The sequence below is a fragment of the Eptesicus fuscus genome, chromosome 14 (genome assembly GCF_027574615.1).
Source record: "Eptesicus fuscus isolate TK198812 chromosome 14, DD_ASM_mEF_20220401, whole genome shotgun sequence".
Classification (NCBI taxonomy): Eukaryota; Metazoa; Chordata; class Mammalia; order Chiroptera; family Vespertilionidae; genus Eptesicus; species Eptesicus fuscus.
In genome coordinates, this window is record NC_072486.1 from 68,280,225 (window position 1) to 68,296,639 (window position 16,415).

The 16,415-nt window shown below is 44.2% G+C and overlaps 1 protein-coding gene across 1 annotated transcript in view; it reads left to right on the top strand.

The window, feature by feature from the left end:
- The first annotated feature begins 7,625 nt into the window (after positions 1-7,625).
- AASS (aminoadipate-semialdehyde synthase) overlaps positions 7,626-16,415 on the top strand; it is a 71,718-nt gene continuing 62,928 nt past the window's right edge. Inside the window, exon 1 of the mRNA XM_008157590.3 lies at positions 7,626-7,690. The gene's annotated coding sequence lies outside the window, so the exon portion shown is untranslated. The remainder of the gene's footprint in view (positions 7,691-16,415) is intronic.

A 16,415-nucleotide genomic window follows, 5' to 3' on the forward strand; every position in this document is an offset into this window, starting at 1 on the left:
GTAAATTATTTTTTCAGTAGAAATATTTATTTTTGTACTTAATTTTAAATTTACAATTTTGATTTTTTTTTTAAATTAAAGAAGGTCCATCTGTTAGAATTTCAGCCCCTCCCCACAAGTGTGGATCTGCCCCTTAGTCTTTAATGGAGGGATACAGATGCTCTGCTGGCATGACCAGGGAACCCTCTTTCATGGACAAGACTCTGTTTACCTTTTCTTAGATTTCCATGCCTCTCACAATTCTTCTGTTACCACATCATCACTTCAGACAGAAAAGAAGCAGCTAAGTTACAGTTGACACCCTGTATCCCATAGAGGTATTTTTGAGAAGACCTTGGGGACTCCTGAAGGAGATCTGAAAAGTTTCTTAGTACCTTCAGCGATTCGTTTATTATTTATATATTAATTAATTAATTAATTAATTAATTGTTAAGCTTCATCTGAGGCTATTCTTCCATTGATTTTTAAAGAGAGTGAAAGAGAAGGGGAGAAACAGAAAGAGAAACATCGACGTGAGAGAGACACTATCGATCGGTTGTCTCCAGCACATGCCCTGACCAGGGCTAGGGATCGAGTCTGCAACCCAGGTCCATGCCCTTGACTGGAACTGAACCCAGGACCCTTCAGTCCGCAGGTCGATGCTCTCTCCACTGAGCCAAACTGGCCAGGGCCTTCAGTGCTTCATTGAAAACCAATTTCTAAAGTTGGTCACTCTTCCCTCCATTTTGTTGCTGTTCATCTGTTTCATTTGAGGGTGATACTTTTCGGACTTTTTTTCTCATATTCTGGGAGTTATGGTGCCCAGTGTACCCTGTATAATAATAACAATGGGGCCATTTTCAAGTAATTTTCACCAATTCTCTGATGTGCTTTTTGTCAGCCTACCTAATACCTAATGAGGAGGACTGAGTTACAGAAGACTTGTCAGGGATGAAGTGATTAAAAACAAGTTTGTTTCCACTACTTTCTCTTCACATATTTTTAAAAAGAAACACCTTGCTAAACGGGCCTGTAGAAATTGGAGGTGTAAGGCTGTTTCTCCAAAATCCAGAGGCATAGCTCTGTTAAAGGTAGACTCAAACAGCTTCAGTGTAACTGTATTTCACATTGATTTCAGAGCTCACAGCTTCAACTTCTCTAGATATTCAGAGCAAACAATCTTTTGAGTAGTCAGTAGACTAGTGATCTGGCCTTTTAACTTCTTTCTGTGCAGTAACTGTACGTTTCCATCTTCTCTGTTCATTGTGTGATTTTATTTTGTTTTGTGTCCTCAGATTACATGGTAATCACTCAACATTGGAGGGCAACCTAGATCTTTGGTGATTTAAGGCTGTATCAATTTCCTAGGGTTGCCATAAAGTAGTACCACAAAGTGGCTAAGAATGAGAAGAAAATTTATTGTTTCACAGTTTTGGGATTCAGAGGTTCAATATGAAGGTATTGGTAGGACCATGCACTCTCTGTAGGTCTAGGGGAGAATCCTGCTTTGTCCTGTAATTTCTGGGTGTCCTTGGCTTGTGGCAGCATAACTTCAATCTCTGTTTCTGTGTTTTGTTTTGTTCTAATATTTTTATTGATTTCAGAAAAGAAGGGAGAAGGAGAGATAGACAGAAACATCAATGATGAGAGAGAATCATTGATCGGCTGTCTATGGCACACCCCCTACTGGGGATTGAGCCCACAACCCAGGCATGTACCCTTGACTGGAATCGAACCCGGGACCCTTCATTCCACAGGCCAATGCTCTATCCACTGAGCCAAAGCAGCTAGAGCTCTGCTTCTGTTTTCACATGGCCTTCTTCCAGGTGCCTCTGTGTCCTTTTCTGTCTCTTCTAAGGACATTTTCAATGGATTTATAGCCCATTTGAATCCAATATGATCTCATCTTGATTCTTACCTTAATTATATCTGCAAATACTCTATCCTATATAATAAAAGCCTAATATGCAAATTGTCCCCTCAGGTGGTTGTTCTATTGAAAGTTCGATGAGGGTGGGGGTGGGGGACCAGGAGCCCGGGATGCCAGGGCTCGTGCGCCAGGGAAGTCCCCCCACCCCCAACCCCCTCCCGCACTCAGGTGCCAGGTGGCCTGTGAGAAGCCCATGAGGAACCCGCCCCACACCTGTGCAGCCTCTTCTGGGTGAGCCAGGCTGCAGCCACTGGGACTGCAGAGGCTGGTTGGGCTCCAGTGGGTTCACGCAGGAGCTGGTCTGCCAGGCCAGCCGGAAGAGAGCACGCTGCCCGCCTGGCTTCTGTGCGGTGCTGCTGGGTAGCCCAGAGGCCCACGCTATGCCCCAGCTTGGAGTGTCTGGCTGCACTTACCACATCTCTGTGTGGGGACTCAGGCACCGTGACTCAGGTGGAGGGGGGCATGCGGAGGCCTGGGGGCCCAGGTGCTGCCCAGGGCCAAGAGGTCAGCTGGGACCTGCCCTTCCACACCAGACACTCGCTCTTTGATTGCCAGCCAGGCCTAAGGACCACACCCATGCACCAATTTCGTGCACCAGGCCTCTAGTTTTCAAATAAGGTCACATTTGAGTCTACCTGTTAAAGGTAGACTCAAACAGCTTCAGTGTAACTGTACTTCACATTGATTTCAGAGCTCACAGCTGCAACTTCTCTAGATATTCAGAGCAAACAATCTTTTGAGTAGTAAGTAGAGTAGTGATCTGGCCTTTAAATTTCTTTCTGTGGATAGAGCATTGGCCTGTGGAATGAAGGGTCCCGGGTTCGATTCCAGTCAAGGGTACATGCCTGGGTTGTGGGCTCAATCCCCAGTAGGGGGTGTGCCATAGACAGCCGATCAATGATTCTCTCTCATCATTGATGTTTCTGTCTATCTTTCCTTCTCCCTTCTTTTCTGAAATCAATAAAAATATTAGAACAAAACAAAACACAGTGATGTGTAACAAATAATGAGGTTCTGGGTGGACATGAATTTTGGAGGACATTATTCAACCCACTTCAACTGAACTTCATTAGGTGCTAGAGACACAGTTCCTTTCCTGTCTGGGAGATGGTACTTCATGGTTGGGAGCTCAGCAGATATAGCCCATCCATGCTCCCACCAGCCATGGAGCTTTTGCAGCTACCAGGAAGCTGAGAAAAAGCTGAGTTCAAAAAGCAAGGGTCACCTCTGCCCAAGCAAGAGAGGTGGGAAGCAGAAGTTGTTTGTAGATGTGAAAATCTCCTCCAGCTTAATTTCCTTCTGAAAAGTCAACAGAGGCCTTCTAAGATTTGGGTGTTTTCACAAAAACTTTGATTTCTTTCTTTCTGAAGCATTTATGTTTCTGTTCTCCTTGGTGGCTCATTCTCCTTGTTTCTCTTGCCTTATATTTGAACACAATGTGTAAACTTTGCCTTAATCCTCCTGCTGTCGGTGTCTCACCCTCCACATCATTCTTTACCCTCATTTTCTCTACTCTCCCTCATTTTATTCCTTTTTCGTTCCCCTGTTTTATCAATGTCCAAACCTATTGCTTTCACATAATGACCTAGGTCCCTCAGACCCCAGTGTGTACAGGGCAGGCAGTAGACACTGGCGGATTCCAAAAGCACAATACACAGCTCTGTCTCCCAGGTGTTTGTATGTTGGTGTGGTCATTGTCTTAACACACCTTTGTCATTTTGTTTATTTATTTATTTTTATTTAAAAATATTTTTATTTATTTTTGAGAGGAAGGGAGAGGGAGAGAAAGTTAGAAACATCAATGATGAGAGAGAATCATTGATTGGCTGCCTCCTGCATGCCCCCTATTGGGGATTGAGCCCAGAACCTGGGCATGTGCCCTTGAGCAGAATCGAACCTGGGACCCTTCAGTCTGCAGGCCAATGCTCTATCCACTTAGCCAAACTGGCTAGGGCAACACCTTTATCATTTTAGGCATTTAATTTTAGGAAAGTGTTTATCTAAACTACTAGAGGCCTGGTGCATGAAATTCATGCACTGGGGGGTTGTCCCTCAGCCCAGCATGCACCCTCTCCAATATGGGACATCCCTCTCACAATCCGGGACTGCTGGTTCCTAACAACTTGCCTGCCTGCTTGCCTGATTACCCCTAACCACTTCTGTCTGCCAGCTTGATAGCACCCTAACCACTCCCTGCCAGCCTGATTGACACCTAACTGCTCCCCTGCTGGCCCGATCACCCCAACTGCTCTCTGCTGCCGGCCATCTTGTGACAATGTGGGGCAGCCATCTTATGACACCAGGGTGTGAGGGTCAATTTGCATATTACCTCTTTATTATATAGGATATTTACAAAATAGCTAACAAATTTGGAGTTAACTTGTGCATACAGGCCCACAAAGTACTCTATTTATTAAATTCTGGTCTTTTAGGCTTTTTGCATTTGTTTTGTTTTAGGGGTTTGGGGTTGTTCAGTAATAATAATAAATGACAAGGACAGAAAGGTTTGTGCCAATCATGGGCAATGTCAACACTATACCATCCAGCGGGAACATCCTCCTTTGATGCTGTTTTCCTTTCAAATTCTATTTCATTTGTTTCTGCAGAGCTGTACAGATAGCAATCATTGTGAGAGTCATTTCAATGTGAGGGCCACTTTATCTTATTTTCTGCCCTTGCTGCGACCTTGCCTATGTTGTGATTATTTTTCCTGGTTGCTACTTCTTATATTGCAAAAACCATTTTTATATTCTTTTATCCTTCCTTTCTCTATAGTGAGACAATTACTGTAAAAGATTGGTCTCATTCAGGTCCTGACCCAGACTGGGACTACAAAAAGAAAGTCCTGAGTCTCCTTACCTCCTACACCTGGCTATTAGCTGTCTCCAACTCAATGACACTTACAATTATTCCAGAAAAATCACACTTGTGTTTCATTTTCATTTTAATTACTTTCTCCCTCTTGTCTCCAATCTTTTCTCAGTCCTTCAAGACATTATTTTTTTTTTGAGACTTTCATTCAAGAGACGCTGAAAGGAGGAACACTGGATTTTCCCCATTTATTCGACTGTATTAGATTTGCCATGTGTCAGTGAAATATCGACAAAATTTGTATTCCCCAAATGTGCTTATATTATAGCATATAACTGTCATCCGATATATAAAACACAGTGATGTGTAACTGAAAATTTCTAAATTGTGGTGGACTTATCACAGTAACTAAGCAGGAGATGAGGGGCAGTCAACTTGTTCCGTGAGTTATGCCCTGCACAGGGAACGGACTCTCCAGGGATGCCATGGGCCCTTGGGGACAATGTGAAACATTAGAAACCAACAGAGATTGACCCTTAAAATGCCAAGGGACTTGCAATTTTCTCAATTTGGATAATTGTGACAGAGACCTTAAAGTGTGCAAAGCCTGGAATATTTATTTTCTGGCTTTTTACAGAAAAAAGTTTGTTCACCCTCTGATTTATTTATTTTAATATATATATATATATATATATATATATATATATATATATATATATATATATGTGTGTGTGTGTGTGTATTGATTTTAGAGAGGAAGGGAAAGAGAAAGAGAGATAGAAACATCAATGATGAGACAGAATCATTGATCAGCTTCCTCATGCACGTCCCCTACTGGGGATGGAGCCCAAGACCTGGACATGTGTCCTGACTGGGAATTGAGCCATGACCTCCTGGTTCATAGGTCAATGCTCAACAACTGAGCCAGACCGGCTGTGCGACCGACCCCTGCTTTAGATGGAGTGGAGTTATTGATTCCTTAGGCAGCTCCATTCTTGATTGATTCCAAAGCCCCTTCTGTCAGGTGGCACTGCCTATAGCTTCAGCTACCCCATCGCTAGAGCTCTTTCTGAATTCTGGTGACCATCCCTTCCTCTGGCCTGGTGAAGGCCTACAGGGAGTTCTCACTGCTGCCAGTCACAGGGCGCAGCACCGTCTTTCCTTCCCCTCCTTTATCCCTGTACATGCTATGCCCTTCATGTCTCCAGTTGGCTTGTGCCATCTACTTCCTTCTGAGACCCCGACCTACCTAAGACATGCCACATGCTAGGAGTAGTAGGGAAAAAAAGGCAAGGCCAAATATATATACTTGCTTTTATTGAGGTTTTTATGATGACGACCGGTAAGGGATGGAGGTAAGATAAGTACTAATGACTATTATATAGGGAAGGCTGCAGTAAGAACATGAGAGACAGACACATAAGACAGAAGGGAGAGATCACAGCTGGTTGAAATACTCAGGGAGGGCTTCATGGATGAAGTGGTGTTTGAACTGCTCCCTAAAGGATGGGTGTGTTTCAGAGAGGCGGACACTTTTGTCGATGAGAATTACAGGTAGGTGGACAACACAGAAAAGTAAATGATAATCACCACTTTCTTTATATAGACACTTGGCAGAACACTTTGGCCATCATTTCATTTTATCCTCACAATGACCCCATGAAGCAACATTGTGGGAAGGACTTTCGGCCGCGTTCTAGGGTTACTGAGAAGCCCAGAGGCTTTTTGCTCAGGCCAATGAGATGGTCAGAGTTGTGTGCTTAAGGGAATACAGTCCAGGTAGTGTACAAAGGGGTTTGAATGAGGGTGATAGTAGAGGGATTTGAAAGGACAGGTTAAGGTTGACAGGCCAGAGGAAGAACTAAAGCAAACTTGGGATTTCAGGTCTGGCGAGGTGCTGATTAGGAAGTTGGCGAAATTAAGATCCAAGCTGGGAAACAGAGCAAGAAGAGAAGGCTTAAGCGGGGGGTGGGGGGTGGGGTGCGGGGGGCGAGGCGGTCATCAGGAAGATCACTTTGGATATGTGAAGCTAAAGATACAGAGGAAAATTCCTACTTCCAGAGAAGATTCTAATCTACCCTGCAATTAGAGGTGTGAGAGGAGTTTATAAGAATATTCTAGGCTCTAGATTATTGACATGAGAGTTTGATAGTTTCACACCTCTGTGGCAGGTATGAGAAAAGGGTGAGTGTTGGAGAAAGTTATAAAAACAGGAGGGAAGAGTACCTTCTGGACATTGACTCCTTAGCAGGACCAGGGATGGGCTTCGGGCGTTCCTCAGCCTCTAGTGCTGAGGCTAGTGTTGATGAAATGCATTTCCCCCAGTTCCTCTGGGGCCACTTAGGACTTTTAAAGAACACTGGGCTTTGTCAGATACGCATGATTCACAAGAATCATTGGACATGGATATACTAATTTTTTTCAGTCTCAGATTGCTGGGCTCAAAAACTGTTCTAGGAACTGTTACCTGCCTTCAGAGGCTTGCTGTGAACACGCTTTGAAAAAAAGTATATTCCTGAACAAACGCAAAGGACATGAGCTCACAACTTTTTCCAGGAAATACACGCATCTCTGTAGCGTGTGTGGCCCAGGCTATTTTCGTCCTTCCCCGTCCCTGCCTGTCCTCTGCTGCGGACAGTTATGAACTTGGTCAATAACTGTCCTGAGAGGACCTGATGGCCCAGCGCAGGACGCAGGTCAGCGATCTAAAAGGCGGCGGACTGTCGGGGAGGAGCGGGGGCGGGCATGACCCAGCACCTGGGAGCGCCGCCGATTGGCGGAGGAGAAGGTTGTTCCCTCAGGGTGGCCGCTGATTGGCCGCGGGGGGAGGAGGCATGACGTCCTCAGAAGTTGAGCAAACACCTCCTCCTCCCGGCTCGCATCCCAATTGTTGCTCGGACTTCGGGGCCTACCCTGCCGGGACCGGGAGCTGGGAGGCGGCGGGGACCGGTCAGCGCCCGGGAGGACGAGGTGAGGAGGGGTGCGGCGGGCTCCGCCGACGGGATGCGCTGGGAGGGCGCCGGCGGGACGCGGGTGCGGCCGGGAGCCCGGGCGGAGCTCTGCGTCCCGCTCCTGCGCCGCCCGCTGGGAGAGGGGGGACTAAGGCTTCAGCCCGGCCAGGGGGGCCGCTGGCGCAGCTCCGATCTTGCTGAATAGAAGGGGGAGGGATGCAATTCAGATTTCTCTTCTGGCGGCGGAAGGGGGTGGGGCTGCCGGGGAGTAGAGGATTGGTGTGGAAGCCGACTCTCTGTTGATCCTTGGACTGAGTGCTTATTCAGATGGGCTGGCTGCGGCGGGTGGTTGATGGAGATGGTGGGGGGCAACCCCCACCCCCGCCGCCGTCTTTCTGTGCAGCGGTTTTCCAGTTCGGGCCTGCTTAGCCCAACTCTGATCACAAACTTCTCACGCCGTCCATCTCGGGCTGGCTTTGACATGGACCCCCGCCCCCCCCCCCACCCAGCCCCCCCGAGACCTGCAGGGTCTGTGTGGGCCAGTGAGGAGCTCCCCGGCGAGTGGGTGCGGGTAGAAGCTGTTAGTTTGCCTGCCCTGCTTGATCCAAGAGGGCCCCAGTGTCCTCACAACTTCCAGAAGAGAGGTGCTTTTCAGGCACCGATTTCAGGGCAGTGGAAGTGGGGTGGGGGCCTGGAGAGGGGGAAGGAGAGCGAGTCCAGTAACCTGAACAGCGATGAACATGTTTGGGAATTGTGGGTCATCAGGTATCGGAATGGGGCGAAGATGTAGCTGTGATTAGGCAGGTGTAGCTAGCTGTACACAGGCCGCTGACCCGGGCAGTGGCTTTCACATACTTTATTTAAAAAATGAAATCACTCATAGCGCTTTGTGTGGACGTGTTATTGCCTATGTGTGTGTGTGTGTGTGTGTGTGTGTGTGTGTGTGTGTATTTTGATTTTGCCACTTGCATTTCCTTTCCCGCCTTTTCCCCATAAAGACTAGTGAACCCAGGGCTTCCTGACCTGGTAATGTAAACCGGTGGCTTTCCTGCAAAGGGAGTTAGGAGGACCGAGGTTTAAACCAACGTAACTAAGTCACCCTCCCACTCTCCAGAAATTCGTCTTTGTTATCAGTCTCATTTGTTATTGGTGGCAGCATCATCGGCACTTTAATTTGAATTATTTACAACTGAAAATTTCCCCCCTAACGAACTTTAAACCTTTATTTAAGCCTTAACCAAGTGTGGCGTGGGAGTTTGGAAGTGGTCTTTCGAGTGTAGGTAGTGTCCATTTAACAAAAAGGTTTTCATTTTTTGCAAATATTCTTTAGTGTTTTTTTATAGAAATAAAACTATAAATAGTGGCAAATTTCCTTGGTGAGGCCACAACAAATTCCTGAAATTCATGGGATCACAGAAACACTGTGCATTTTGAATGGGAAATAACCAACAACATTATCACCACGTTAATCTCAGATGAAATCATTTAAGATGCATTCCTATTTCAGGGATGCTAAAATGTGAAAAAATAAAAAGTCTTAAATTTGATGAAATGCAGCATCAAAATGGTAAGTTATTTATCCTGAATGCCCATGCCTAAACGGGCTTCTGTTTTGGATGTAAGACTGGGAGGGAGTCAGCATGATGCCATTGTGAAGGCCTTACAACAAGCATGTCAAACTCAAAGGCTAACACGGGCCAAATAAACAAGGTTTAAGTTTATGTGGGCCGCAAAAAAACAAAAGTTTCAATTTTCATAGAAACATAGGTTTATTTTGATAGATGTGCTGAATACAAAGGGCTGAAATAAATGAGTCATCGTTAACATAAAATAATAGAACATTTTAATAAAAATTAATATTTTTTCTTGAATATGAACTTACCAGACACCGAATAACTGCACAAATTAATAAGCGTAACACAAATAAACCTACTTTTCTTGTTCTCCGAAAGCAAAATATTTCCTGTTGCGCACACCAAAGAAGTCAGTACGAGATTAATGACATGGTAGTCGGCTGCTAAAATGTTTGTGCTAGTATTAGTGGAGAGAAATGGTGCGCCTGCGTGTATGGCGTGTAAGGGAAATGAATGCAACACGATTATAGTAATCAGTCATTAGCAAACTTTGTAGTTCATTATTAATAATAATGTATAACAGGATATTGTAAAAATTAAGTTACGAAATTTTTATTAAAACGTTTCTTACATACCGTTATATTGGCTGGGCTGCAAAAATATTCGTTGTGGGCCGCCTGGGGCGAGTTTGACATGCTCGCCTACAAGTCTGACAAAGAGGAGAGGAAGGTAGTGTCTTCTGCTGGTGGCTTCGCTGTGCTCATCTTTGAGGAGCGGGCAGGCTTCGAGACTTCGTTTGTTAGCATTTACGGAGTGTTTGCAGCATGTAAGGCAGTGTCTGGTCTGGAAGAGGAAACTGAGGTCAAGAGAAGGAACCCACAACTAGCTATTAGTTTCGGCTCCCAGGTGTGTATTTTCCTACCATATTCTATTGCATTTCATAACATTTATTGGTCTATAAGACCTTGGCAGAGAATAGCTTTTTTTGTTGTTGTTGAATGTTGTGGCTGGGAGTGGGGTTGGGAGGGGAATATGAGTCCCTATCTGGTGTGTCTATTTTGTTTTCTCTGCTGCATAGGTCTTTATGATGTTCACTTAAACTTGGTCACTGATTCATTCATTTTTTTTCCTTAAAACATTTGAGTTCTCCTATGCAGCAGTAACAAAAGATGAATAAAACACCGTTTATTCCCTCGGAGCATTTACAGTTTAGCAAAGAGACAGACAAATAAGCGGAGAGACATTTTGGATGAGTCTCCAATTCAGAACGAACTTTGCATTCCATGTCAGTGAAACAAAATCTGTGGGCTAGACACCAGAGAATCTTGCATCTCATATCCTGGGATAACTATGCCTAGTTCATGGGCTTGAGAACTTATGAGTATTCTTAGACCAGGTCAGTTAATATTAATAGAGTCCACCCACCCAAATCTACTTTTTTGTTTGTTTTTAAATTTCTGGCCAACTATAAGGAGTTTAATGTGGAAGCGTTAAAGGATGTACCCGTGCAACAGGAAGTACAGGTATGGAGGGAGGACGGTGTTACTGCATGCCCAAGCCTAGTTCTAGCAAGCCTTGGGCTTGGAAGGTATTTGAGTTAGTTCTAGGCCATCATCAGGTGTTCTGTTAATTTGTAACTTTTTTGGACCTCTCCAGGATTATTAAGGTCAGAATACCACATACTGTGTAGTGTGGGCCAAGGCGCACGGTCATGGAGCTGCCTTCCCTTAGCTACAGTACCAGGGCTTCCTGGCAAACCATGGTTTTTAAAAGACACTTGTGGTTTTTGAGTGACGTGGAAGGGTAGGTATAAAACATTTTCATTTCTCATCCATTTCCTTATTTTGTTCAACTCAAGGCTACTCCATTCGTTAGTCTCTCAATATTTAATCAAGATGTGTGCCTGATTGGTACAACAAATAATTGGCATTGAGAAATCTCTCCGTGTGATTTAGTTTTAGTTTGAGTTATTGAATTATAGTCTAGAGGCATTATTTTAAAAATCTAAAACATAAGGACAAAGAGCACATCTCTGACTACTGGGGCTAGAGATGGGAGATTTGGACTTCATTTCTTAATTAGGAATTTGTAATCCTTTATACATGTCCCACTGGAAAGAACAGACATTAGGAGGCCCTTTTTGTACTTAAGTTCTTGTATTTAGATCACAAATTGTTCTGGTTTAGGTGGGTGGTTGGTGAGTTTAAAAAGTTTACTGGTTAGGTTGATGCTATGAAAAGGATTGAAGAGACTTAAAGGATTTTTTACTATTAGATGAAAGAATAAAAAGCTCTATGTAGACCTCAGCTCTCTTAAACTACCTACCACTCTTACTCATGAAAATCAGCACAAATCAAGTACAATGTTATATGGCATAAGTACTACCTAAACAGTAGCAGATAGATATAACTTAACCAGTTAACTGCCACGATATATTGAATTTAATTAAAAAAGGTCCGCTGCTTGCATCTATAGATGCTCATGGCGTACAAATGGTTAATCCAGTGACATTTAAAAGTTATGCCTACCAGAACAGTAGACAGTTTTTATTGTGATTCATCCATAGATACTTGGAAAATGATTTTTATAAACCACAGAAAATTCCTGATTTTTATGGGGCTCACTACCTTCAGGGTCATTCTGACTCTAATATTCAGTTAGAATCAGTAATTGATAATTTGCCAGTTAGAATCAGTAATTGATACTTCACCATCAGATTTTTAAAATTTTTTAGAAATTCATTTGAGAGAGAGAGAGAGAGAGAGAGAGAGAGAGAGAGAGAGAGAGAGAGAGATGGAGGAAGAGAGAGATGATAAACATCAATGAGCTGCGTCCCACATGTGCCCCGACCGGGAATTGAACCCGCCACCTTTTAGTGTACAGGACGATGCTCCAACCAATTGAGCCACACCAGCCAGGGCTCACCATCAGATTTTTTTTTTAATATATTTTTTATTGATTTTTTACAGAGAGGAAGAGAGAGGGATAGAGAGTTAGAAACATCGATGAGAGAGAAGCATCGATCAGCTGCCTTTTGCACACCTCCTACTGGGGATGTGCCCGCAACCAAGGTACATGCCCTTGACCGGAATCGAACCTGGGACCCTTGAGTCCGCAGGCCGACGCTCTATCCACTGAGCAAAACCGGCTTCGGCTCACCATCAGATTTTAATGAGGGCCATTTAATTAAATGAAATTGTCCCACCCTGGGATTCCATGATAATGAGCAGAAATAGGATTTCTGCTTCTTTAGAAGTACCTAACATCATGCTATGCACACCTTAGGGACCCACCAGATTTTTTTGAATTAAAGAAAAAAATCAAAACACCTATAATCAATGGGAAAAATCTAACTCCATCAAGAAAATTTTGGGCTTTTATTATATTTTTATTTAAATATACAAATGATCAGGTACTACTATATTAATATATGTAATTGTACAAAGACCAATCTGCTCATCATTTGAAAGGACCTTCCCAAATACTTATCAGTTCCTCTGCCTGTGAACTTGGCTTTTCCTCAGGTAGAATCTTTTATAAATACCAGTACACCTCACAAAATTTTCTTTGTTTCCTTCATGTGATTTGGGGTGATGATATACTTAATCACCATAGTTTATATCATGGTCACTGAAAGAGAATTGTGGGATATGTATGGAGTGCCACGCTCTATCTATCTATCTATCTATTTCTATTTTTTTTCAAAGGTGGAGTTTTATTGAAGAACAAGTACGGACTCCCATGTGGGGAGGGGGAAAGAGTCCCACAGAACGGACTCCCACATGGGGAGTGAGAAAGGTCCCCTCTGTTTCTATTTTTAATCACCATTTTCCTTTTCATGTCTCTCGAAAAGGATAGAAAATACAAAGAACATTTAAGCATGTTCTCCTTCTTCCCCTGATTCTCATGTGTACATTGCAAAGATCGATAATTTGTGAGTTGAAAGAAATTCTTAAGTCTTCCCCCATTGAGAGATGGAAAGAGAGGTACTGCGATATCACATACTATATCCTATTGCTAGAGCCCATCCACTGATTGTCCCCTGTCTCTGTGCATGTCTGAGCACTTAGTTCAGTAGAGTACTCCCACGACTTCCAGAGTTATTTCAAATTCCCGATCAATTCTAGGGAAGTAAAATGTGTACCTTAGTGCTCTTCTTGTTTTACAAAAACATGGGATAGAATCTTTTAAATTTCATTTTTATGCTGTTGAAACATTAGCTCTTCCTGTGTTGAAGGGAAGACTTTAGCAATTGTCAGGGGAAGGGCCTTGTTCTCCTCCCCTGACTGGGTGACACTTCTCTCCCCCCTCCCCCCTGCCCCCCCCCCTCCCCTCCCCAGTCCTCTTCTCCTCTTGCTCCTCCTTATTCTCCCCAGATCTTTCTTTTTCTTCTCCTCTTGCTCTTCCACATCCTCTTTGCTCATGCTACAGGCCGTTTTTAGCACCTGCCACCGTGAAGTGACCTGGCCAGCGCCCGTGGTAAGCCAAAGCCTTCCTGCTTTGTCTCACTGGAGGCATTGCCAGAAATACACATGTTGTTTATTTCCTGATCTCCTCGGAAAAACACACAAATTCCAGGATAGGGACACCCAGAACAGCCAACCTGGGCATTTCCAGGAAATACCAGACACCTGTCATGCCTCACCTAAAAGCAATGGAGAAATCTTCACTGTGAGATAGTTCAGGATAACCTTACAGTGAAAGGAATGGTGGGCCCGGAAAGTTCTAGGCTGAGATCAAGTTTCCAGTTCAAGCAGTTAGTAATGCAGTGATACTGGCATTCATGTTTTCCTAAGCTCCCAGAGAACTGGACTTTTTCTTGGCAGGGACGCAGGGAGGGTTTTTGGTGGCACGTGGGAAAGGGGTGGATAGAGGCAGCCCATGCTTGGGGCAGAATTGATCATTCTCTAAAACTGATAAAGCCGATGCCATATGGACCTGATCGATTTCTGAAATAAGCTGGCAGCAGGAACAACCTGTGTCAGATCTACATGGTGTGGATCTGCAGGCTTCAGCAAAGAAGAGAAAATCCCGAGTGTTAAATAGTAACAGGAATCCTGCTTCTTCTTCAAAGCGTCAGTTCCCAGTCAGTTTCTTCACCTGTAAAATGGGGTAACTATAGTGTCTACTTAATAAGACTGTTTGCAAGGAGAAAATAAAATAATATCTGTAAGGTGCTTGGCATATTATGTGGAGTCAGTGATATCCATGATTAACATTTGTTTGAAAACAAAGTTACGGGACTTGTGATTTGAGACGTGCCTACAAAAAGGGAAAGTGAAAGCAGCTTCCCAAATAAACTGCAGAGGCTCCCTCGCTGCTGCTTTCTGTTCCTGTCCCCCGTGGAAAGCCTGCCTTTGCCAATGTCTATGTGCCTATTACATACGTGTGTCTGTGTCTCTCCTACCACATCGCGCTCCTCCACCCCAGATGGAGGAGGGAGGAGGAAGAGGGATGGTCCCCAAGGGAGCGGTGGCTGTGGTTATGAATCAGGTTGAGGGGAGAGAGAGGCTATATGATCTGAAAGTGTTCCCTCACGTTAACACCAAGAATTGCTGCAGAGAACAGAGGATGTGGCGTCCCTCCACCACCTATGGACTATGAAGTACAGCTCCTGCTGGGACGATGGGGCCATTTCTCGGCTTACCTGTGTGTTCAAAAGAATCGCGTGTCTTGGGAGTGGGTTTTATTGGAGAACAGAGGGATTTAAGTTTCATGGGCTGCTGCCGTTTTTCCCTCTGTCTTGGGAGAGAATAACTGCTATGTGCTTTGGCTTGGGTTTGGCCTCAGTGTTGTCTCTTTTAAAAACAAAAGTATGTTAAATAACCCACAATTTAGAGAGGGTACACAGCAGTCTTTTCCTGAGATGCTGATCGTCGATGTGGGCCCTGGCCATCTGCGTGCTCACTTGCTGCGTGCAGCCCTTGCTGTCCATGCCCTCTCCTTCCCAAAGCCTTCTTAGAGGGGCTCCTTGCTGGTCCCTCTGCTCTGTGGTCTGTGGTGCTGTGAGTTGCTTTCTCGGGTGGCAAGTATTTGTATGCCCCCAGGTTTGGATAAACATTCCCCATCAGCGTGGTGGGTCTGATTTAGTTGCAGTCTGATGTAACAGTAATGTATTCTGTACCAATTTGGTTAAATGCTAGTAGTAATTGGTAGAACATTTCTGGGAGGTGTGAAATCATGTAATATATATATATATATATATATATATATATATATATATATATATTGATTTCAGAAAGGAAGGGAGAGATAGAAACATCAGTGATGAGAATCATTGATCAGCTGCCTCCTGCCTGCCCCCTACTGGGGAATCAAGTCCGCATGTGCCCTGGACCAGAATCGAACCTGGGACCTTTCAGTCCGCAGGCTGATGCTCTATCCACTGAGCCAAACCCGCTAGGCCCATAGTCCCTATATTTTGATGCCAACCTTAAACATAAAAACCTAAACATTAGCATCCAAATGATCCAGCAAATTATCATCTGAAATGACATTTGACTACCAAATGTATTTGGCCATATGAAGAGGGACAGAATACTGTTTGATATTTATGCTCTAAAACTTCATGTAAACTTTATAGTGAGCCTCTTGTAAACATTTCAGGATTGAATCAGTGAGTGGAATGTTGCCGTCTGGAATAACAGCTAGAAAGCTGGTTGAGACAGGCCCAGGTTTAATATGAGAGGAGGGTCGTTCTGGAAAGGAAACCCTGGGAAAGGGAACAGCATGTTTAGAGCAACAAAAGGCCAGTGAGGCTGAGGCTGGGCGTCCCCGCTGGAGGCGGGGGTTGCGTTCAGGGCTCTGCTCCTTAAAACTCTTAACACGTGCGGTGGACGAACAGGTGTGTTTGTTTTGTTTTCTTAAATTTCCAACCTGCCCGGGACCAAGACTTTTATAAAATTCAGTAACAGCGAATTACTAGAAAAGTGATCATGTGATACAAAGGTCTCTAAGTGCTGACTTTCTATTTCTGTGCATATCTCATCACCGACCAGTGAAAGGGAAAAGCAGTTCACACAGGAACAGGCGGCCCAACACTGAGCAGCACGTGTAGAAAACGGTCAGAGATGAAACTCGAAACACGTTGGAGCTAAGAATCTTGTACATGATCAAAGAATTCCAAACTTCATGCTCTCAAAATTGACATCCATTATCTTCCTATATTTT